The sequence below is a fragment of the Balaenoptera borealis genome (assembly GCF_965194805.1).
Source record: "Balaenoptera borealis genome assembly, chromosome: 2".
Classification (NCBI taxonomy): Eukaryota; Metazoa; Chordata; class Mammalia; order Artiodactyla; family Balaenopteridae; genus Balaenoptera; species Balaenoptera borealis.
This window is the reverse complement of record NC_138867.1, coordinates 160,640,131-160,662,738: the sequence shown is the minus strand read 5'-3', so window position 1 is coordinate 160,662,738 and position 22,608 is coordinate 160,640,131. Positions and strand designations below refer to the sequence as shown.

At 47.9% G+C, this 22,608-nt stretch overlaps 1 long non-coding RNA gene and 1 pseudogene across 11 annotated transcripts in view; one reads left to right on the top strand and one right to left on the bottom strand.

Moving 5' to 3' along the window:
* LOC309623775 overlaps window positions 1–22,608 on the top strand; it is a 103,380-nt gene that overhangs the window by 31,838 nt on the left and 48,934 nt on the right. For 3 of the 10 annotated variants that reach the window (XR_014241624.1, XR_014241626.1, XR_014241627.1), the window contains 3 exons: window positions 12,280–12,496; window positions 13,238–13,454; window positions 13,958–17,337. The exons of 6 other annotated variants lie outside the window; for them this stretch is intronic. This is a non-coding gene — a long non-coding RNA (uncharacterized lncRNA). Of the gene's footprint in view, window positions 1–12,279; window positions 12,497–13,237; window positions 13,455–13,957; window positions 17,338–22,608 lie in introns of those variants that run through there. One more of the 10 variants, XR_014241625.1, reaches the window with a different exon arrangement.
* LOC309623088 (dipeptidase 2-like) lies at window positions 1,380–3,178 on the bottom strand (annotated as a pseudogene). Its single transcript has 5 exons — window positions 3,131–3,178; window positions 2,773–2,875; window positions 2,406–2,592; window positions 2,036–2,105; window positions 1,380–1,915 (listed from the first exon to the last, which is right to left on the bottom strand). The product of its transcript is annotated as a dipeptidase 2-like (transcript).

Below are 22,608 nucleotides of genomic sequence, written 5' to 3'. Positions count from 1 at the left end.
GTCAGATATGGAAAATGGAGACTTGGAGAGAGTAAATGATTCACTCCTGCTCTTCATCCTTCAAAGGAAGGCCCCAAGAGCGCCTCGACTATTCGTCAAAACTCATTGAATTGTACTGTTAAGATCTATGCCTTTCACTGAATGCAATTTTTGCCTCCATTTATAAAGAGAAGAAAAGCTTTTTAAGAACTGGGTTGACCCCCCTGCATGCACAGACCCAGCTGCAGGCAGAGACGATGGTCAGCCCAGCCCAGACCTTGCGAAGAGTCTGCTCAGAGGCCGTGGGTCTGCTGGCACTGGATGGGCGCAGATGCTGGGCAGATGAGCTCTGTGTGGTGTTTTAGACAAATATGATGACCTAGAGTAGGGCCAAGCAGACAGGAGAGCCCAGGAAGCAGACCCTGGGAGAGGGGAGATACCAGTTGGGCCAGCACACCTGAGGCTATGGTCAAGGCCATGAGGACCACAGTGTGGTGGGCACGGTGGCTGTGAAAGCCCCACTGCTGCCCAGCCAGCCCGAGACAAGCCATGGGGAAGCACTCACCGGCCAGCCCCGTCATAATCTCCGCCAATCCCGATGAACTTGCATCCAGTGACTGCCCTGATGTGGTCGAAGTGATCTGAAGAATGGGAAGTCAGCAGTGTGGGGCTTCCAGGGCAGGGGTGGGGGTGATGACTGGCCTCTGTTGATTCCCCTTTTTGCAGCCTGTAGGCCAAACAGTCCAGTTCCTTCGTGGCCTGGCACCGAGAGTACCAACTCGAGGGCCCTGAGGTTTGATCTGAAGTGATCCCAGCTGGCTCTAGACTGGACTTCAGATTTGGAGTGGACCCCAGAGCCCCCTGTTTGGGCCATTTCCCACCCACGATTCACCCTGCCTCCCAGTCTCCTTGAGAACCTGTGGGGGCTCCTTTCCCCGGGTGTGGAGGATGAGAGAGGAACAAGAGTACAACTGATGAAGACCCCAGAGACCTAAGGAGCTGTCCAGTCCCTTGGCCAGAGGTAGGGGCAGTGCGCTTTAGGAGCCCCTGCAGAGGCACAGATGGGCAGCACCCGGGCTCTGTGTCTGACAGCCTCCCTGCTACCCATCAGTACCGCAGTTTTGATTCCGTGGCTCCAGTTCCACATGGCACCAAGGTGCTGTGTACCGTCCGTTACTGGGTTTTTGGGAGCTGTACCTATTGCCAACAGGAGGGTCAAGCCACTGGGGCTCTTCTGAAGTCCTCCCCAAGTTTGGACCCAGCTTCAGCTCCAAATCAGAGTTTTCAGAGAGCCCAGGGTGAGGCTCACCTGCCACAGTAGGCACGTTGGCTAACGGGTTGCACTGCAGCACCCGCACGGACAAGGGCACCATCGCGATGCCACCGTTCTTCTTCTGCAGGGGCGGACCGGTGGACAGTCAGCTTGGCCCCCAGCACAGCCAGCTGCCTGTTCACTCTCTCGGCCCCTGTGAGGAAGGTGTTGAGGTCAGAGTCGTCTCCTCTCTGGGTTTGTGTGAATGGAGGAGCCGCAGCCCTGGTCTGGGTGGTGTCTTGGCCCTGGGTTTCCGGGTGTGGTGGAGTATCTTACCACCTAGACCCCCACCTAGGGCTCAAGAGTTCAGGGGCTGTGGACCGTGGGTTTTGGGGGCAGAAGATACTTAACCTGGGGTTTGAGGAAATTGAGGGAGAAGAGGCTCGGGTTCAAGGGCTCCCGGTTTGAACCTCTTGCTTTAGGTTTGAGGGCCAGGGCAGTCTCTCACCAGAAGCTGCAGGATATCATCAGGATCATTCCGAGTGTTCTTGCACACACCCCGGGCAGCTGAGTGGGAGAAGATGACAGGTGCCTGTGACACTTCTAGGGCTCGCCGTGCCACAGCATCGAGACATGGGACAAGTCCACCATCATGCCCAGGCGGTTCATTTCTGCCACCACCTTCTGCAGGGACAGGATGGGGAGAGGGCATCAGGGCTGCATTTACCTTGTGTGCATTTATCTGGAGGGAACAGGCGGGGCTGTACATTCATGTGGGGCAGGGTATGGAACCCGGGTCCTTACCTCGCCCAAGCCGGTCAGCCGACTGACATTGCTGTAGAAGGGGTGGATCCCCTTTGCTGAGCTCTGTGCCCTGCAGGATGGCCAGGAGGCAGTCTGACTGGTGGCCATGACTTGGCTACAAGAGCCTAGAAAGAGGTTCTGTCGAACCGTCTACACCTGCAACTCCCTGGTGCAAGAGGAGGGACCCAAACTGGGCTGTGCCTGGCAGTAGGAGGGCCCTTCTGGGGATTCAGTCTTGTTCTGCGAACCTCCATTCCCCTCCCCACCCCAGGTTCAGGGCGGATCCCAGGGGTAAACTTGCTTTGGGCCCCAGCGTGATCTTGGGCAGATCCCTGCCTCACTGGGCCCTTACCATCTGCACTGCGCTCACCAGGGCGTGTTGCAGGTGTGGGTGAGTGTCACGTAGCGCACACCCAGCGCATAGAAGGTACGCAAGATGGAGAGGCTACTGTCCAGTGAGTGGCCGCCCTCCACACCAATGAGGCAAGCCAACTTCCGGGTATTGTTGAGAGCTGGGGGCAGGTAGGTCAGATGATCATTTTCAGAGGCAGGGGTAGCTTACTGAAGTCCCTAGCACCTACCACCACCAGTCTGTTTACCTTTTTTTTTTTTTTTTTTTTGGTCGTGCCGCGCAGCATGAGGGCTCTTAGTTCCCCCACCGGGGATCAAACCCGAGCCCCCTGCAGTGGAAGCGTAGAGTCTTAACGTCTGGACTACCAGGGAAGTCCCCCGTCTACCTTTAAGTGAGGTCACAAGCTCCAGCTCAGAATAGGAGGCACACATGAGGCGGATGAGGTCAATTTGATCCGGGGTGAGGCGCACAGCATCCCGTTCGTGGGTCTGGCATGGGGCGTAGGCTGACCAGAACTGAGGGAAGGCCAGGGCTCGGTTTGGGCTTTGGAACTCCTTGGGCTTCTCATAGCCTCCTCAGCTGGCACAGCACTCACTGTGCCCAGAAGTCACATGGAATGCGTTGCTTTTTCTGTGGTACTCGGATGCCCGTCAGGTTGTCTCACTGTGACCCCTGTAGCCCCCAGCATCCATGGCATGGCACTTTCTAGGCCACTATGGTAACTTAGTTCCAGTGTGACTCACCTGTGGTCTCTGAGGCCCCCAAACTGCCCCACATTCCCCAGCAGCCATGGTGGCACCTTGTGTGTCCCTTTGGTACCTGGGCACCCACGAGACCGTCTTTCAGCCTGTCCAAGCTGGTCTGGCCATGGCTGAAATTGCACAGATTAACATCCTGGAGCCCATTGTGGTAAAACTGCCTCAGGACCCAGGGGCATGTCGTTGTGGCTGGAGGGAGGTCAAGGCAAATGGGTGGGCTCCTTAGGTCTTGGGATCAGGCAGGACACATTGCCTGGCCTGGGCCAGCCGGGGGGTCCCCCACCTCACACTGTCACACAGACTATACTAGGAGCAGCTGAGGCCTGGGCTGAGGGGTTCCCACCAGGGAGGGGATGACAGAGAAGGGGAAGGGCATCCATAGATGATGGAGAGGACATCCAGGGGTGGTGTGAGGAAGCCTCCCCACTAGCTCTGCATGCTCCGGACCTCCTCCCCTGCCCAGGGCCAGGCTAGGCCCCCACCGGCCCCCACCAGCCCGCACACACTGCAGCCCCCCGTCCACAAGCGGGAAGTCCCGCCTCAGGGCCCGCGTGCGCTCCCGCGGACTCGGGGTGCTGGAGGTGCCCGGCGTGGTCTGGACGCGGGTTCCCGGCCGCAGCAGCAGACGCAGCAGCAGCAGCAGCAGCAGACACAGCAGAGGCCGCTGGCTGAGTGCGCGGGGACCTTCGAGGCCCCCGGGCCGCAAGCTGCGCAGGGCCAGGCGGGTGGGCAGAGGCGGGTGTGGGAGGGGCGGGCGATGGGGTTGTGCCCGTCCACACAGGCCACCCAGCGGCGCGGCCTCGCGAGGGGGGCGGGGTGAGGGAGGGGATACAGAGTCACAGGGCCCTGCGAGCCGTGTGCGAGAGCCGCGATCCGCGAAGCCCGGCAGCCCCGGGGCGGCACTGCCCTCCCGCCCCCTGCTCCGAGGCAGCTCCCGCGGGCTAAGCTGGCCTCTGCTGAGAGCCCACTCGCCTCCCGTCGCGGCTTCCCTCCGCCCCTGCGCCTCTTCCCACTCCCACTGCTCCGAGGGGGCGCCCTAGGCTGCTCTCCCCCGCCTCTAACCTTCCTGGCCAAGCTGGGCCGCTTCTCTCAGAGGGCCACCTTCAGCCCGAGGCCTCCCGGGAGCACACCGCGTCCCCATCTGCCTGCAGCCGGCCCCGCCCACTCCGAGGGCTGCGTGCCAGTGTCTCTGCGGCCACAGGTGCTCTGGGCTCCCGGTTTCCCGGTACGGGGCCATGTGGGCTGGTGTGGGGGAAGAGAGAGTTTCTGGAAATGGGGGGGGAACCTTGTGAGCTCTGGATTCAGGAAGGGGCCCTCTGCCCCCGACCTTCTCTCTCCACCTACTTGACTCCCCAACCTGCATGACCATTCTCTGGGGACTTCAACCAGCACCCGGGAACTCTCAGGAACCCCCCCCACACACACACTTCTGGCAGCCAGCCTCAGGAAAGAGCGCCCTCAGGAGCTGCTACACCTCCCCAGGGCCTGAAGAGAGGGACTTTTGGGAGGTGAACTGAACACCTTCTGGGGAGAGTCAACGACCCTTTTCCTCAGCAGAGCAGGAACCCAGTCAGTAGGCTATTTGAGTGGAAGGAAATGAAGTCATTTCCATGGCAGCAGAGCCCCCATCGCAGCAACCTTCCTCCCAGGGCTGCTGGCCGACCTTCTGGCCAGGATCCCTCCTACCTCAGCATGGAAGGCCTGGCCTCGTGAAGAAGTATAGGTTCTGAGAAAAGACCTGGCACCTGGGTTCTGCTGCTACACTTGCCTTATCTCGAGGCCCTTGTGACTCTAGCTTTCCCAGAAACCTCAAGGGCTAAGTGCCTGTGCTTGCTCAGAGGCCGCACGCCACTCCCCATTTCCAGCCTCAGGCCCTCCCCCTAGCTGCCTCCTCTGGGGACCCCCTCCCTCCAACACACACACACACACACACACACACACACACACACACACACACACAGAGGGGATGTGCCTTCTCACAGAAGCTCAACCACTGAGATGCTTTAGGGACTGTGCCCAAACTCCTTCATCCCCAGCCTCTCCAGTTTTTGCTCTGATCCCTGGCACCCCCTGGAGCTGTTCCGCCTTTGGAACCTTTCCTGGGTAGCAGGAGTGCCTAGCACAGGGGTAGTGACCTAAGTGTGAGCACTGGCGACCCTAGAAGTCTGTTACAGAAAAACATTGAGCAGTAAGGGACCCCCCTGGGGACAGAAAGGGCTGGGAATAAAGGAGCATGTGAACCTCGGGGCAGGGTGCGTGCTGCTTGACTCTCCATCCTGTTCTTGCTTCAGGGAGCAGGTCTTCCTGGGTCTCTCTATCCTGCCTCCTGAGACCCCAGGCAGGAGGCTCTTTGGGAAGCCACAGATTGCTGCTTTCAGTTTCAAAAAACCCAGCTCCCCCCTGGTTTGTGGTGGTGGCCGCTGACACTGGCTCAGAGCAGGAGCCCATGTGGTAGCCTGCTAAGGCTTCTCTGCACCCTGTCTCTGCTCCTGCATTCTTCTCGGCTCGCAGAGTGCAGACTTTTCTGTCTTCAGCTGACAAAGGGGCCCCTGAGGATTGAGCAGAGGAACGTCACGTTTTCTTCCAGGCCAGCTTCAGCCCTGGGATGTTCAGGGCAGACTGTCATTTCAAACCTCAGTTTCTGAGGCTCCTTGCTTTTGGCCATTTAGTGTGGCAGGAGGCTCCTGGCTGAGGAAGGCTCAAACAGAACGACGCAGGTTGTGATCTGTGGCAGTGGGCAGTGGGGGGACGGGGTGGGTCACTGCAGGAAGAGGCATTCGCTGCCTTAGGCAGTTAAACCATTGCCCTCTCTTCAGAGTGCCTCAGCCAGCAAGATGCTGTGGGGTCTACCTCCTGGCACCATGCTCCAATCGCCGGATTTTGGGTCTGGGGCAACCCAGGTCTTCGTCTGACTCTTCCGGAGCGCGCTTTCTCTTGGGAGCATGTCTAGGGACTGGCTTCTCTGCTTCCACCTTTGCTGGCGTGGCCAAAGGAACTGCTGCTGCAAAGAAAATCAGAACTGATCAGTCACTTCTGCTGTACACAGTCTCCTGCCAGAATTTCCCTCTCTCATGTCTCTCCCAGTTTCTGGCTGAAGACCTTTAATCGACTTGACATCCAAAACACAGCCTTGGCCCATCACCTCTATGAGTCCCTAGAGAAGGGACACTGGCTGCAAAAGCAATTCCTAGAGCCTATGGCTGCAGCACATGAGGAAGTCTCTTCACCGTTTCCAGGGTAAACAGTAGAACCCGAAAGTCATTGCAACCATGAGCCTCTCCATCTCTCCCTTCCACAACAGAGAAAACATTTCTTGCAGTCTGTCACTTCTGAGGCTTTAATGGAAATGTCTTTCAAGTTTTGGAAAAAAATAATCTAATATAAATTGGTGAAGAACCCCTCCCACCTTGGCAACCCCTCTTGGGCCCCATTTATACTGCCTGTTTCCACCACACTGAACTCTAGCCCTCTGATACTTTTATGTAGATTAGAACAAGGCCGAATACTGAGGCAGAGTGATCAGGAGACTGAGAACCGCGTTCTGGGTACCAAGTCTAGGCTCACATCAACCCAGCCTCCTGGGACACCATCTCCTCAGCCCTCCAGTCTCATTAGCACTTCGACAGCCCTCTTGGTTCTTCCGGTCTTCCCATCAATATGGCACCACCCTCTCCCCTAGAAGTAAAAATCATTATAATTCTCCCTCTCTCCACCGTGAAAGGATGAGATAAAGGCTCAGCAGCAGCCCCCGTGAAACACATGGTCACCACTGTGAAGAGGTGTTACTAAGACGATTTGGTCCGACTCAGAGAAGGAAAGAGACAACTCTGCCCTTAGGCTGATCAGGCCCACAGGAGGGAACCACACTGGGGGCAGCCTTTGAGAGAGTGGCAATGCGAGAGAACCTTCTTTAGGAGGGGACTCGCTGTTGCCGACCTTGAGAAAGTAAGGATGGGACATTGGTTTACTGGGGCTGTTGCAGAGGGGATGTGCCCAGAGGTTGGGCCACCCTGCTTGAGAATCAAAGCACCTTCTAGTCCGAAGCTGCTTGAATGCTCCAATCGCCGGATTTTGGGTCTGGGGCAACCCAGGTCTTCGTCTGACTCTTCCAGAGCGCGCTTTCTCTTGGGAGCACGTCTGGGGACTGGCTTCTCTGCTTCCATCGTTGCTGGCGTGGCCAAAGGAACATCCCCGTAGGCCCGGTAGCCACCAACCAGGCAGTATGTCTCCCCATGCCAGCCCAACTGCGTTTCTCCACACCCTCGGTAGGGGACATGGTACTGACCAGGGGTAGGAGGAGAAACGGGAGCCACTGCTGCTGCAAAGAAAATCAGAACTGATCAGTCACTTCTGCTGTACACAGTCTCCTGCCAGAATTTCCCTCTCTCATGTCTCTCCCAGTTTCTGGCTGAAGACCTTTAATCGACTTGACATCCAAAACACAGCCTTGGCCCATCACCTCTATGAGTCCCTAGAGAAGGGACACTGGCTGCAAAAGCAATTCCTAGAGCCTACGGCTGCAGCACATGAGCAAGTCTCTTCACCGTTTCCAGGGAAAACAGTAGAACCCGAAAGTCATTGCAATCATGAGCCTCTCCATCTCTCCCTTCCACAACAGAGAAAACATTTCTTGCAGTCTGTCACTTCTGAGGCTTTAATGGAAATGTCTTTCAGGTTTTGGAAAAAAATAATCTAATGTAAATTGGTGAAGAACCCCTCCCACCTTGGCAACCCCTCTTGGGCCCCATTTATACTGCCTGTTTCCACCACACTGAACTCTAGCCCTCTGATACTTTTATGTAGATTAGAACAAGGCCAAGTACTGAGGCAGAGTGATCAGGAGACTGAGAACCGCGTTCTGGGTACCAAGTCTAGGCTCACATCAACCCAGCCTCCTGGGACACCATCTCCTCAGCCCCCCAGTCTCATTAGCACTTCAACATCCCTCTTGGTGCTTCCAGTCTTCCCATCAATATGGCACCACCCTCTCCCCTAGTACTCAGCAGCTCAGGATGGGATGTGTCTGAGGGCACCGATATAGATGTCTCCATGACAGCACAGAGGTGCCTGGGTTTGAAGGTGTGTTTCAGGAGTGGCCCTCTTCCTCAAACTGCTCCATTTACCATTTGCCAACAAAAATGCACTTGTCTTTTGCTAAGAGGCCAATCAGGAAAGGGTCTGAATGGAAGCATCCTGTAGCCCAAAGGGGAAGCTACATTTATAAAGATCAGGACCATCCTGCACACTTGTCCAGGGATGACCTTTCACTTGTCCTCAGCAGTGAGCACTGTGGGTCCCTGAAGGTGTCCCAGGTCACTGGTATTACTTACAGCTGGGAACGCGCTCAGGTATACGTAGTGGGCAAACCCCACAGGAACATGAGGCAGCCAGGTGAGATTGTGTGTACACCATGCCTCCGGGCGGTCTCGGTGTACCTGCCGCACTGCCCACCCATGGAACAGAGCACAGGTCTGAGTTAATATAGACGATCCAGTCACACATTCTCACTCAGACAACCAAAGAGATCGGTATCTGGTGGAGAACTGTCAGGGAAGTTTCTCTGAGGGCAGCACGTTGGCAGTTACGCGGCCATGGAAACTGTTAGAAGGCCGGTGAGGTCATCACTACCCAGTGAGGTCATGATAAGGAACGTGTGACTTGGGGGTCAGGCTTCAGGAGGAGGGGCAGTTTTGTGGAGGAGATCGGGGGGAGGCAGAGGTACTCTACCTGGCCCCTCACACCTGGGCCTCCCCACCCATGCCCTAGTCTAGCAGACACCCCACGTGGGGCGTGCCGGTGGGCTGGCACAGCCCCAGGGGCCCCAGGAGGGCAAGAGAGACCCACTTTCTGAGATTGCCAGTGACACACCCATAGTCCGGATATTATCCGTAACGATTACTAAGGTTGTTTATCTCCCTCCACTTTTACTAAGAAAAGGAGTAATTGAAGACTCTAAGTCATTTTTACTGAGGTTCTTTGTTTTTTTTTTTTCTTCAAAATACTAAATGTAAAGTCTGCAGGGCGTATATAGGTGTTCAAATTTTTTCCAGATTTTATGTTTTTGGTGTTTTGTAAAAAATTTTTATTATTTATTTATTATGTTTATTTTTGGCTGTGTTGGGTCTTCGTTTCTGTGTGAGGGCTTTCTCCAGTTGCGGCGAGTGGGGGCCACTCTTCATCGCGGTGCGCGGGCCTCTCACTATCGCGGCCTCTCTTGTTGCGGAGCAGAGGCTCCAGACGCTCAGGCTCAGTAGTTGTGGCTCACGGGCCCAGTTGCTCCGCGGCATGTGGGATCTTCCCAGACCAGGGCTCGAACCCGTGTCCCCTGCATTGGCAGGCAGATTCTCAACCACTGCGCCACCAGGGAAGCCCCTTTACTGAGGTTCTTAATACCTTCCTCACAAGGGTGGACAAAACTCTCAGCTTTTTGTATTGAGTGCAGATGTCTCTATTCTTGCCCATTTCAGAGTCCTCCTCACTCAAAATCTAGGTTTTGTCGATCTTTAGTACCCTGTCTCTCATCTTATCTCAGATTATTCTGTGGTAAGATGGTGCAAACTATGTATTTACTAACTGGAGAGAATTCAAGTCCCCGGAGCTGTTGTAGCTCAAAATTCTGTTTTTTGTTTTTTTGTTTTTTTTTTTCAAAATTCTGTTTTAAGTGGAGTCATTTTCTGTGCTTTCCTTTCATGCTGTCTGCAAAATGCCTGTTTCTGTCCTCCTTGAGATCCAGGTTTACAGCGCTCTCCTTTTTCTCATTCTGGGGTCTCTATGTTTGTGGCATCTCTGAGGGCCCATGTTCTGTTGAGGCTGAATTTGATACCTGGTGAGGGGGGCGGGGAAAGCAACTTCCAGATGGGTCAGCCTAGAAAAGGATCCCCCATTGTGTAGAAATTTAAAAACAGGCAAAATACCTGTCCTATCAGACACTATGATTTGCCCCCTCTGTCTGACGCAGCCGAGAGCTTCGTCATTTAATTCACACCTATCTACTGTGAAGGCCCAGCCAACAAGATCATTTTGGAGCCCTGAGTGGGTGCCCAGAATGGATGGGAGGGCTGAGGTAACCAGAACTCTGCCTTTTTTATGGACAGGTGTTAGGGCATCTTCTTTTCAAAGTGACACATTCCCAACCCATCCAACTCACGTAGAGGAACAAAACCACTGTCACCAGCCAAAGGGAGAAAAACATGGGGCTGCAGAGGAGAGGGATCTTGTGGGGACTCTTGTATTATTCATCCACGTGCAAGTATGAGCTCCAGATTTGATAAGACATGCAGTCTGATCAAAAGTCATGCAATTAATGATTTCTTTCAAAAATCAAAGAACTCTTTGATTCTTCATTTTAATGTAACTTTGACCTCTTTTCTTTCCATGTCATAAAAGAGGCCTTGACTAAGCTAAACATGCTCTCTCTCCGTGCCTGCAATGTATCAGAAAGCATCGTCAGTTACTTTCACAGGCAGTGGAGAACTCCTTAATTTTTCTCTGACGACAAGAGCTCCCTTTGAGCCTGGGCCAGAGGTGAGCAAGATTCTGATTCTGGAAAGATGTAGAAAAATGAAGTTCCTTTTGCCAGAGGTTCTGGGTGAGCATTGTTGATGTATGACTGTTAGCAGTCTTACCCTCCTTCCACCTATTCTTCCTTTTCTGCATGGTGGACTGTCCTTTAGTTTTGGGGGTACAGTATTGGGGGAGAAAAGGAAGGGGAGGCTAGAGGTAAGTAGGCTAGTGGCGGGGATTTTGTGCACGAATAGTTGAAGAAGGAAGTGTGGGAGCAAGTGCTGTGGTAAGACGGGAAAGGGAGAATTTAAAAAAAAAAATCTGTGATCCATAAATCCCCTTCAAAGACTCTAAGCAAAGTACTTAAATTATTTCACAATTACTTTTTGGTTACTACTCTGCAGTATAAAAAACAATAAGTTCACTTTTTATCGTATCCCTATGTCATTAGCATCATTTTAAAGACGTGTCTTAACGGCTGTATCGTGTACCATCCTTTATTTAACCAGCTCCCTTTTTTGGACAGTTAATTCAGTTATTTTGTTGTTTATAAATATATATATATGATGGATATTTTTGTTTGTAATTCTGATTATGTCATTTTGTCAGTCAGGATAACTGATGGTAGCTGTACTAACAAACAACCTAAAATCTCAGTGGCTTAGCAGGTGTTGACTGAAAAAAATGCACAACTAAAAGTTGAGAATCATCTTTTTTTTGGTGGACTTGCTGAGGACTTAAGCCCGGGAGGCAGTGTCAGATCGCTCTGAGAGATTGCACTGAAGAGGGAAGGGAGGAACCAGGACATATAGGAGTTTTGCAAAAACAAAACAAAACAAAACGTTAAACCCCAAAACAACCAGGTAGTCGGAACATCAAAAGATTACTGTTAATTAAAGAAAAACCAGACATCTCAAGTCAATGAATTTAGCATTTTTCTATGTACGGGAAGAGGCAGGAGTCTGGGCTCATTGGAATCCTTCCTTTGATGTGCATTTGAACTATCTAGAGCCAGCATCCTGCTTTTCTCCATCCTGAATCCCCTCCGGGTGCACCATCGGGGATGGCTGCCATGGCTGATGATGGCTTGATGGCTGCAACACTCTGTTGACTGATAGGGCAGGCGACATTCTTCATCCATACAGGTTCAAGTCTTCTTTCTTGCTCGATTTACTGGCTAGGGTTGGAGTGGGAGACTCTGTTCTTTGCAGATGTGAGGGACTCAGGGTCCTTCAACATTGTGGCGTCACCTTCCTCAGGTCCTCGGAGCCCCGGCGCTGGAAGAAGGGAGCTTGGAGAAGGCACGCACGCTCTTGGCCTCTTCTGCCCAGAGAGGACAGAGCCACTTCTGCGCATGGTCCACTGGTCAGGGCTCGTCCCAGGGCCCCACCCAGAGGCAAGGGGGCTGTCGAAGGGCATCTGGATGCAGCAAAGAGAAAGGGCCAATGGGTATTGATTAACAACTAGCCAAGGTCCTACCTACCTACCAATTCACTGTCAGGTCTTTAGAATACAAAGGGTTACATTCCTGCAATCCTCCTCTAATTCGAGACAATTCTCCATTCATATTCTCTTTTGCTTAGAGCAACCTTGAGCTGGGTCTTCCCAGGCTCTTCTTTCTACCCCTACAGGCTGTGGTCTCCTCGGAAGCTTTGGTGGGATGCAGGCAGCATCTGGGAGAAGGCGCCTCGGAACTCACGTGCCCGCGTTGCCCAGGACCCCAATTCCTTCCACCTCTCGGATGCTGCTTTCTTTTCCCAGGGACAGAGCCAAGCTGTAATTGACTCCTTGGGTATTTCAAAGTCCCTGATCCCAAGACTGAAGGATGACTCCCTGCTGTTGTGAAAGGTTACCAAATTATCAGGACCTCTGATTGGGAGGGACAGTGGGAAGAGGGGAGGTGGTGTCAGGGGAAAGGCACTGACATTTCAAACTCAGCTGGCGACTCCAGCCCTTGGTAATGGCTTTAGTAACTTCCCAGCTGATCCCTGTGATTGAGCATCAGGACCATTGAATGCTAATTGAGTTGAAAAGCTTCCCCCTCATGTGCTAAAACTCTCAGGCAGTAAAAGGCTTCTGACCATGTCTGGAGTTGCGTGCTGGGGACAATGTGGTGGGTTGCCTCTGTCTACGCTTAACTGCTGTTCGTCTTCCCGGCTTGACGGGGTAGGGTTGCTGTACATACACAGACTTTAAAATTATTTTTAAATTATTTTTTTAAACTGAAGAATGGTTGATTTACATTGTTGGTGGTTTCCGGTGTACAGCAAAGTGATTCAGTTATGCATACACACATACATACGTATACATACATACATATATATATATTCTTTTCCAGATTCTTTTTCATTATCGTTTATTGCAAGATATTGAGTAATATTGAGCACAGTAATACTGTGCTCTACAGTAGGACCCTGTTGTTCATCTATTTTACATATATCATATATCTGTGTGTCTCTGTTAATCCCACACTCCTAATTTATCCCTCCCCTCACCCTTTCCCCTTCGGTAACCGAAATTTTGTTTTCTGTGTCTGTGGGTCTATTTCTCAAACAGACTTTTTTTTTCTTTTTTTTTTTTTTTAAGCAGATTGCACCTTGCTGTGGCTGGATCAATACTCTGGAGTAAGCTGTTTGCCCTCAAAACTGCTGGGGCCGCAGCCATGGAGCTGCAGGATCCCAACGGGGTCCTGACGTCCATCTGCTCTGTTTTTTTCAGGTGCGCTGAATCGACAGTCCTGAGTTTTGAAGTTTTCCTGGAGGGGACGTGAGGGGATTTCTCCAGGATCGATGGAACTCCTTTTGTGGTGCTTCAGTGCTTCCACCATGAAGGACAGTGGGACGTCCCTATGCACGTCCCCCCGCCCCACCCCACTGTTTCCTTTACTCTCTCTCCTCCCACCCCCAATTCCCAGAAGAAGATCTAGGAATCAGGTCCAAACATAAGATCTTTGGAGAATCCTTGCGTGTGTTTTTTTAAATTTTTATTGGAGTATAGTTGATTTACAATGTTGTGTTAGTTCCGGGTGTACAGCAAAGTGAAGCAGTTATACATATACATATAATCCACTCTTTTTTAGACTCTTTTCCCATACAGGTCATTACAGAGTACTGAGTAGAGTTCCCTGTGCTATACAGTAGGTCCTGATTAGTCATCTAGTTTATAGGTAGTGTTGTGTATATGTCAATCCCAATCTCCCAATTTATCCCTCTCCCCTCCCCACTTTCCCCCCCTGGTAACCATAAGTTTGTTTTCTACACCTGTGACTCTATTTCGAATCCTTGTGTTTTACTCTCGTCCTGAAACTAGATAAAGCCTAGTCATCAATCAACAGGTGAGGAAGTAGAGCCAGGCATTGGTTGAGTGTTGATGTTTCTGGTACAAGCTGACTCTCCGCTCATCATCCCACACCTTCATCAGCCATCATCCTGCTGTCTGTCACCTCCTCTTCTCTGAAGAAGGCCCGGGCCATCTTTTGAAAATACAAAGTCCAGCATTGAGACCCTCCCAACTGAGAGAGCAGGAAGGGCCAGGGCTGCTGAGGTGCTCCCTGAACCCCACTCAGGGGATCTGTGTTGTTCCCACCTGGGTGTATTGTGTGGACCCCCTAAAATTCCTCCAAACCTCTGCCTCTGCGCTTCCAGATTGCCCCTGAAAGAAATGAACAATAATCATAATACCCACCACGTACTGACCGCTGGTCTCTTGAGGGCTGCCTTGCCATTGGACAACATTTGTTGAGCTCCTACTGTTTGCCAGACAGCGGGTACATGCTTTATGTGTGTTTAGCCCTTCTGACAACACTGTGATTTAGGACCTGTTAATATGTCTATTTTGCTGAAATGGAAACTGAGGTTCAGAGTGGTTAAATAACAAGGAAAAGTCCATGTTTTTACCCCCTACACTAATATATATGTATATTTGTGTATATATATTCTATATATGTATATTTAACATATATATGATGTTGACTGAAAAAAATGCACAACCTCAAAGTTGAGAAATATGTTTTATTGGGTGGGCAAAACTGAGGACTTAAGCCTGGGACACAGCCTCTCAGCTCTCTCTGAGGGACTGATCCAAAAAGGAGAGGGAGGAGCCATCAACTATAGGAGTTTTTGCAACAAAGACCAGGTAATCGGAACATGGAAAGATTCCTGTTAATTAAAGAAAACCAGACATCTCGAGTTAATGAATTTTTAGTGTTTTTCTGTGTATGGGAAGATGCAAAAGTCTGGGCTCACTGAAATCCTTCCTTTGATATGCACCTCAGCTATGTGGGCCAGTATCCTGTGCTTTCTCATCCTGAGTTCCCTCGGGGTGCACCATCAGGGGAGGCTGTGGCAGTTGACTGCTAGATGGTGGGCATCCTGTTTCCATCCTGAGTTTCCTCAGGGTTCACTCTTGGGGCGGCTATAATGTGATGGCTTGATGGCTGCAACATCCTTTGTTTACTGATATGGCAGGCAACATTTTTTCATTGACAATTATATATATATACAATCGACACTGTTCGTGTTACATATATTATCTATTTTACGTACTACGCGTTTTTTAGAATCTTTGCAAAAAACCTTGCAAGGTAGGTGTTATTCTTTACATTTTGTGAAAAAGAAATTAAAGCCTCTAACAGGCTGAGAAATTTGTCAGGTCACTACATCACGATTAACAAGTCAGTGAACAAGATTTTGAATCCAAGTAATCCTTTTGTGAAAACAAAACCCCCCCAAAAACAAAGAAACTATGTTCTTTCCATGCTCCAAAATATATTTTGGTCAAGTGACTTAAGAAACTCTCCCTTAAGCTTGTCTAAAGCAGAAAATAAGACAACAGTGCTTGACTGGAAATTATCAAAAGGCAGGATCAAGCAGGAATAATGAAAGGGAGCCTGAGGTTTCGGGGGATGAACCCACTGGCTAAATAGGCCCCTGGAAACAGACCCACTTTTTTTTTTTTTTAATTCATTTGTATATTTGTTTATTGACTGTTTTCCTCCAATAGAATGTAATCTTTTTTTTTTTTTAACATCTTTATTGGAGTATAATTGCTTTACAATGGTGTTAGTTTCTGCTTTATAACAAAGTGAATCAGCTATACATATACATATATCCCCATATCTCCTCCCTCTTGCTAGCTCATGATTTAGGACCCACGCACAGGAGAATTCAGGCTGCATTAATAGAAAAATATGACTTGCAGCCCTGGAGATGTGGCTTCAGAGGAAATGATGACTTAATGCTTGTGATCTGTAAGAATGTTGGTGTTTTGGGTCAAGTAACCTATGCATTTTCTCAAGGGAGGTAGGTTTGGGGAAAAAAGGCAATAATTAAACTGAACATACCAACCAACAAGGAAAAAATAATTTAACTGTTACGATGACTCATTTAGTTGGCAGCTTCAGGTAATGAGGTGCTCTGGATTAATTTTCCTGAGAGCAGAAACATATCCCTTTAAATGATGAAGCATGTTATCTTCATCAATCTTTGAAGAAAATATTTCCAAGGTACATTTTATATTCTCTTTTGTCAGTAGTATTCTTGACAATTTTTAGGACTAGAGACATAGTTTTGTTTTTGTTTTTAAAGAGTTTAAAGAACGATTTGATCTTTGAAAATCATGTTACATCGTTGGTCCCCAGTGTTTTCATCTACAGTATGTGAACTTTGGGTTAGATGATCATCAAGGTTCCTTCCATCTCTAATATTCTCTAAGTAAAGGGCTCTTGTGCACAATAAAATTTAAAACATAAGAATCATCGAGGGGGCTTGTTAAAAATGCAGATTCTTAGGTATCATTGTTGGAGGTTCTGATTCAGTTGGTTTGAGTGAGGCAAGAGAACCTGTATCATAAATGGGTGCATACCCATGGCCATTTTGATGACCTCATTTTGAGAAACTGATTCTCTTTCCAGCCTCAGATAACAGATGTCATAACCATTTTTGGCCACCAGGGTACCGTTGCTGCCCTGCCCTCAGTGGTGTGAAGTTGTAAGGGGCTGACCAGACCCAGAGGCCTGTGCTTTGATAGTTTGCTTCTGATCCCATCCTCAGTATTAACTGTCACTTAGTTAATGTAGCTGCTGAGGAAAACCAGATAATCGAGCTTAAAATTAGGTGCCCTGCATTTGTACCTATGAGTCATTAAGTTTTCATCTCAGGCTGGGTAGGGGCGAGGGGAGGACTTCCATTTTCTCCTGTAGTCTAAAGTGCATAAATGAGCCACGGCTATCTTAGACCCTGTTTGGAGGTCTCTTACTCTTCGTTCGTGTTCTTTCTCATCCTCAGAGTCAAGTTTCTGGAAGGGCGACATCAGGAGAAGTGGCAGATTTCTGTGTAAATATGTTAACATTTCATAGTGAGGTTTGGGGTCAGGGCTGTCCCTGACTTCTCTTTTAAATTTCTTTATTTTTTAAACAGTTGTATTGATGTATAATTCACATGCCATACAATTGACTCTTTTGAAGTATATGCAATTCAGTGGTTTTTAGTAAAATCTGTGAATTTATAGAGTTGTATGCACCTATCATGTAATCTAATTTTTGAACATTTCCATCACCCTCCAAAAGAAACCTTGTGCCTATTTGGAATCACTCTCATTCCCACCCCCAGACCCATTCAACCGATAATTTACTTCTTACCTCTATAGATTTGCCTTTTGTAGACATTTCATATAAATGGGCTCATACCGTATGTGGTCTCTTGTGTCTAGCTTCTTTTATCTAGCGTAATGTTTTTGAGGTTATGCAGTAGCATGTATCATATTGCCAAAGAATATTCTATAGTATGGATATACTACATTTTATTTATCCATCCACCAATTAATGGACATTTGGTTTGTTTCCACGTTTTCGCCGCTCTGGCTGATGTGTGCATGTAGTTTTAATTTCACTTGGGTGGTTACCTAGGGGTAATTACCTGGGTCATATGATGAATCAGTGTTTCAAAGTAGCAGTTTCGAATTTGACAATTCCACCAGCAATGCATGAGGATTTCAGTTTCTCCGTATCCTTGCCAACGCTTGTTATTATTGGATACAAGTCCTTTACTGGATATATGATTTTCAAATATTTTTTCCTAGTTCATGGCACGTCTTTACTTTTTTAATGGTGTCTTTTGAAATGCATTATTTTTTATCTGAATGAAGCCCAGCTTATTTTTTTCTTTTATCAATATACTTTTTGGTGTCATAGCTAAGAAATCTTCGCCTGACCCAACATCAGTGTCTTGATGCTTACCTAAAATCTTGTAGGCTTTGTTCAATAGGAAGTGACCAGTGACACCTACTATTTAGTGCCTTGTTTAAACAGATGAAAGATGAATATGCACGTTGTGGCCTGAACCTACTCTAATGAAAGCTTGCCGACAGTTTTCCTAAGGTCGTGAAGGTGCCGCAGCCAGACTGGACTCCTCCATCACCATGCCATGGCCTTCTGAGCATCTCTTCCTCATCTTAGTGCCTGCCAGCAGCAGAGGAAGTAGAACATAGGTCTTTCATGTACCTTTTTGTACTATGAGGTAGCACTGTGCCCTCCTTACTTTTTCAGAGCCTTAGGTAGAGGACCCTACCCTGAGGTGCCACAGCTGGAGGAACACAGCCCTTCTCTTTCTATAGGTTTTAGAGTGAGATATCGGGACAGTAGCTCACTCTCAGGCAACGAAAAACCAAAGAAAAAACCACCCACTACCTTAGGGTTTTGTCCTAAGAATATGCTGGTTGCAGCCTCTGTAGGTAGACACCAGGCGTCCCTGAGAGCTTCTGATAGACTTGATACTTCTCCCCAATCCTGTTGTGTCTCTCCTGCTTTCCTAAAATACTAAGTAGTTTGTGTCCACTTTCAGTTCTGGATTTTTTCCACTGCGTTTAGACTGGGAGAAACGTTATCAAATCCCAGCTTCATGAATGCCTGATTATCACTTGTAACTTTTGTCTCTTGAGCCTAGAAGGCATCTCTTGTGTATAAATGACACTGGACGTTAATATGCACCCTAAACTTGAATACAGTGCACATCTAGTAACAGCTTGTATAAAACGTGTAACTCCCCGAAGTAGTCCTAACACCTTATAATTGAAAAAGTGAGTTATAATTGACCAAATGCTTTCACAAATAGGATCCCTTTTGATCCTCACATCTCTGTGGGGAATTACTGCTCCTTTTTTAAAAAAATAAATTAATTTTATATTTATTTATTTTTGGCTGCGTTGGGTCGTTGCTGCGCGTGGGCTTTCTCTAGTTGAGGCGGGCGGGGGCTACTCTTCTTGCGGTGCGCGGGCTTCTCATTGTGCTGGCTTCTCTTGTTGCGGAGCACGGGCTCTAGGCGCGCGGGCTTCCGTCGTTGTGGCACACAGGCTCAGTAGTTGTGGCGCATGGGCTCAGTGGCTCCGCGGCATGTGGGATCTTCCCGGACCAGGGCTCGAACCCGTGTCTCCTGCATTGGCAGGCGATTCCTAACCACTGTGCCACCAGGGAAGTCCCTACTGCTCCTTTTCTACGTATGAAGAAAACGTCTGGACTTCCCTGGTGGTATGGTGGTTAGGAATCGCCTGCCAATGCAGGAGACACGGGTTCGAGCCCTGGTCCGGGAAGATCCCACATGCCGCGGAGCCACTGAGCCCATGCGCCACAACTACTGAGCCTGCGCTCTAGAGCCCGCGAGCCACAACTACTGAGCCCACGTGCCTAGAGCCTGTGCTCTGCAACAAGAGAAGCCACTGCAATGAGAAGCCCGTGCACCGCAACGAGGAGTAGCCCCCGCCCGCCGCAACTAGAGAAAGCCCACGTGCAGCAACGATGACCCAACGCAGCCAAAAATAAAATATAAACAAAGAAACAAAAAAAGACTTGTCAGAAGTCATTTATCCCCAAATATAGGATTTCTAACACCAAATTTGATGCCTTGCATGTAGCATCATGCTTCCTCTCCAAAGTAATAAAACTGAATTTTTGTAATTTTAAGCATATTAGACATGCCATGTTATATTAGACCTATGGTTAATCTATAAGCAGTCATTTACATTTGGAATGAGATCTGTAGACAGCGATATATATTCACTTTTTAGGACTTATTTCCTTCTCCAGCTTCTATTTCTTGCTACAAAGTAAAACGTTTTGTTTCCTGTTAAAGGAGTTCTAGGCATTGTCAGTGGGTAAGGTTTGTGGTGGTAGCCAGAGTACAGAGATCCTGAACGTGGGGACATCCTTTTGCCATTAAATTTCTACTGTGCCCGAAGCTGGGTTGAATAGTTTTAGGCTGTTTGAGGTCCCAGGAAGACTCTTTGCCCACCCAGGGAGCAAAAGGCCCAGGAAAATTTCCATGTGATTTTAGCTGGACCCCATTTACTGGATGATTCATCCCTCCTTTCCTTAATTCCACGCCAGCTTTCTTCACCTAGGTTTTCTCCTTTTCCCGAGACCATTCTTATCGTGATCTCTTGTTTCACCACCTGTGGCTTAGGACCATATTTCTCCAAGTGTGGGCCCTTGAGCAGAAACATCAGTTTGTTAGAAATAGAAATTCGGAACCCACAAAATCTGCTTAGTCAGAAACTCGAGGGGATGGGGCCCAGCAGTCTGTCTTTGACACACCTTCCAGGTGATTCTGATGCATGCTCAAGTTTGAGAACCATTGGTGCAGTAGTTAATTTTTTTTTTTTTTTTTTTTTTTTTTAGCATTCCTTTAACCTTTCAAAGTGATTTATGAATTTCATCTGACTTACCACCCTTTAGGACAGCATTTTTCTCGCAGTGCTTTGTTTTTGGCCAAAATAAAGGGTTCCGTGGTCAGCTGGCATGGGAAAGACTACATTCTTATGTGTACTTACTCTGTGCCCCCCATACCCTACCCCCAAAGTAGGTAAGGATTCTGGGGTCAGTTGCCAGGTTTCAAATTTTAGCTCTATCATTTAGTAGCTACTATTACTGCCACCTACTTACCTTAGTGATCTTTGGGGAAGTTACTTTCCTCTCTGAGCCTTTACTGTCTAGCTTGTAAACTCATGGAATAAAATGGCAATTACTTCTGTAGAAAGTTGTGAAGACTAAACAAAGTCATGCACATACAGTGACTCAGGTGGTGTTTGGCACGTGGAGAGCTTCCTTGAATGTCGTGGATCATACTGGCTATGACCCTTGTCATTGCCAGGACTGTACTAAATAAATAAATAACTCTCCATCAGTTATCTCTGGCGCTTGGCATTTCACTGCTCATTTCTAAACCTGAACATTTGCCGTGTGCTCCATTTTTCAATATTATACAAATGAGACTAGTTTTCACTAATATCCCGAGATAAACTATATTTGAAATTTTGCTTATTTCTTCCTTTTGTTTTCTGCCACCAAGCCACTTTCCTATCTGGGGCAGAGTATTTCTTTTGATAGTGATTTAATATTTTAAGCCTTTGTTGAAGAATGTTGTCTAAGATGTGTCGAAAGTCTAAATCAACATTATTTCCTGCCTCAGTTTATTTACCACTTCAAAAAATTTCAGGTGTTTTATATCTATTTCTCTTTATAGATACAGAATCTACCTATAGATATAGAATTAATACGGATATCTATAGATTCTATAACTTTACGGTGTTTCTTCTATTAGGTTATTTTTACTTCAGTGTCTGAGTCTATTCTTAATTAAAAATTCCATCAACCTACCCCATACTTCCAACAAATCCACAATGAATCTTATTTTATTGGGTCTTCTCCAGAGCCTTTGTAGGAGCCAAATTTGGGGCTATTTGGATGATTCTATCTAACTTTGCCTACAGATTCATAGTCGTCCTCAAGAGCATCCAGAACTCTGGTTGGATACCATTCCATCCTGGTGATTTATTTCACTTTTGTCAGTTAGGACGAGTACAACCCTTGCATTTTTCTTTCTTTACTTTAGCACAGTTGGACTGCTTCATAACAACATTTGTATCCAAATATCCTCTTCAGTAAAATATATCAGAATTTTGATTTATTCTCTTTTCTATCTTTTATTCATCCATGTACTCATGTTTGTAAGTCCAGCTGATTCTTGGCTGGCTTTCTACCAATAATAAAAGAAAAAAACAACAACCAGAAAGTCCTTAAATTTTTTTTTTTTTTTTTAGCATTCCTTTAACTCTACAAAGCGATTTGTGAATTTCATCTGTCTTACCATCCTTTAGGACAACATTTTTCTCACAGACTTTTGTTTTTGGCCAAAATAAAGGGTTCCGTGGTGAGCTGGCATCGGAAAGACTACACTCTTACGCGTACTTACTCTGTGCCCCCCATACCCTACCCCCAAAGTAGGTTAGTGATTCATAATTCACAGTGGCATTTTGAAAGATTCTGAGATGTACTGCATAAAGAATCTAATAGATTAACTTTGACCTATTCACCCCCTCCCCCCCCCCCCCCCCCCGCATAAACACCTATCATCATCCCATGGGCTAATGTTGGATAGGACACCTCTGTGACCTTTTGGTTTAGGAGTTTCCTTATTCTCTTTTGGTCAGTCTTTGTGTGTTTAGATGTACTTCTCTTTTTGTCTTTGCTTATTTATTTCATTGCTAGTTAGACTTGCTGGGTCTGTTTTCCTTTTGCATTCTCAATATTCATTTGAAAATTTTGTACTTGAACTTTCTGTAACACATCTTTGAAACGATTCCTTTCCTCTTTCTGTCATCTGGTCTCTGAGTGATTGTCTTTTTGTTTTCATGTTTCTTTAGAGTGTTAGCCCTGGATTGGGTCAGATAACTTATGGGGAGTACTTACAATGAGTTTTAGGTCTTGTACTTGTGAATATTTCTTTTTTCCATTTATGCTTTTCCCATACTTATTTTTTTGATAGGCTTCTGTGACCCAAGTTGAAATTTTATAATAATTTACTTTGAACAACAGAATAATTTTTGTTATCTTTCTGTATTCTATATTGAAATGGTTATTTTCATACTTTTAATAAGAATGCTACTTTGGTACTACTGGTGGTTATAATGGT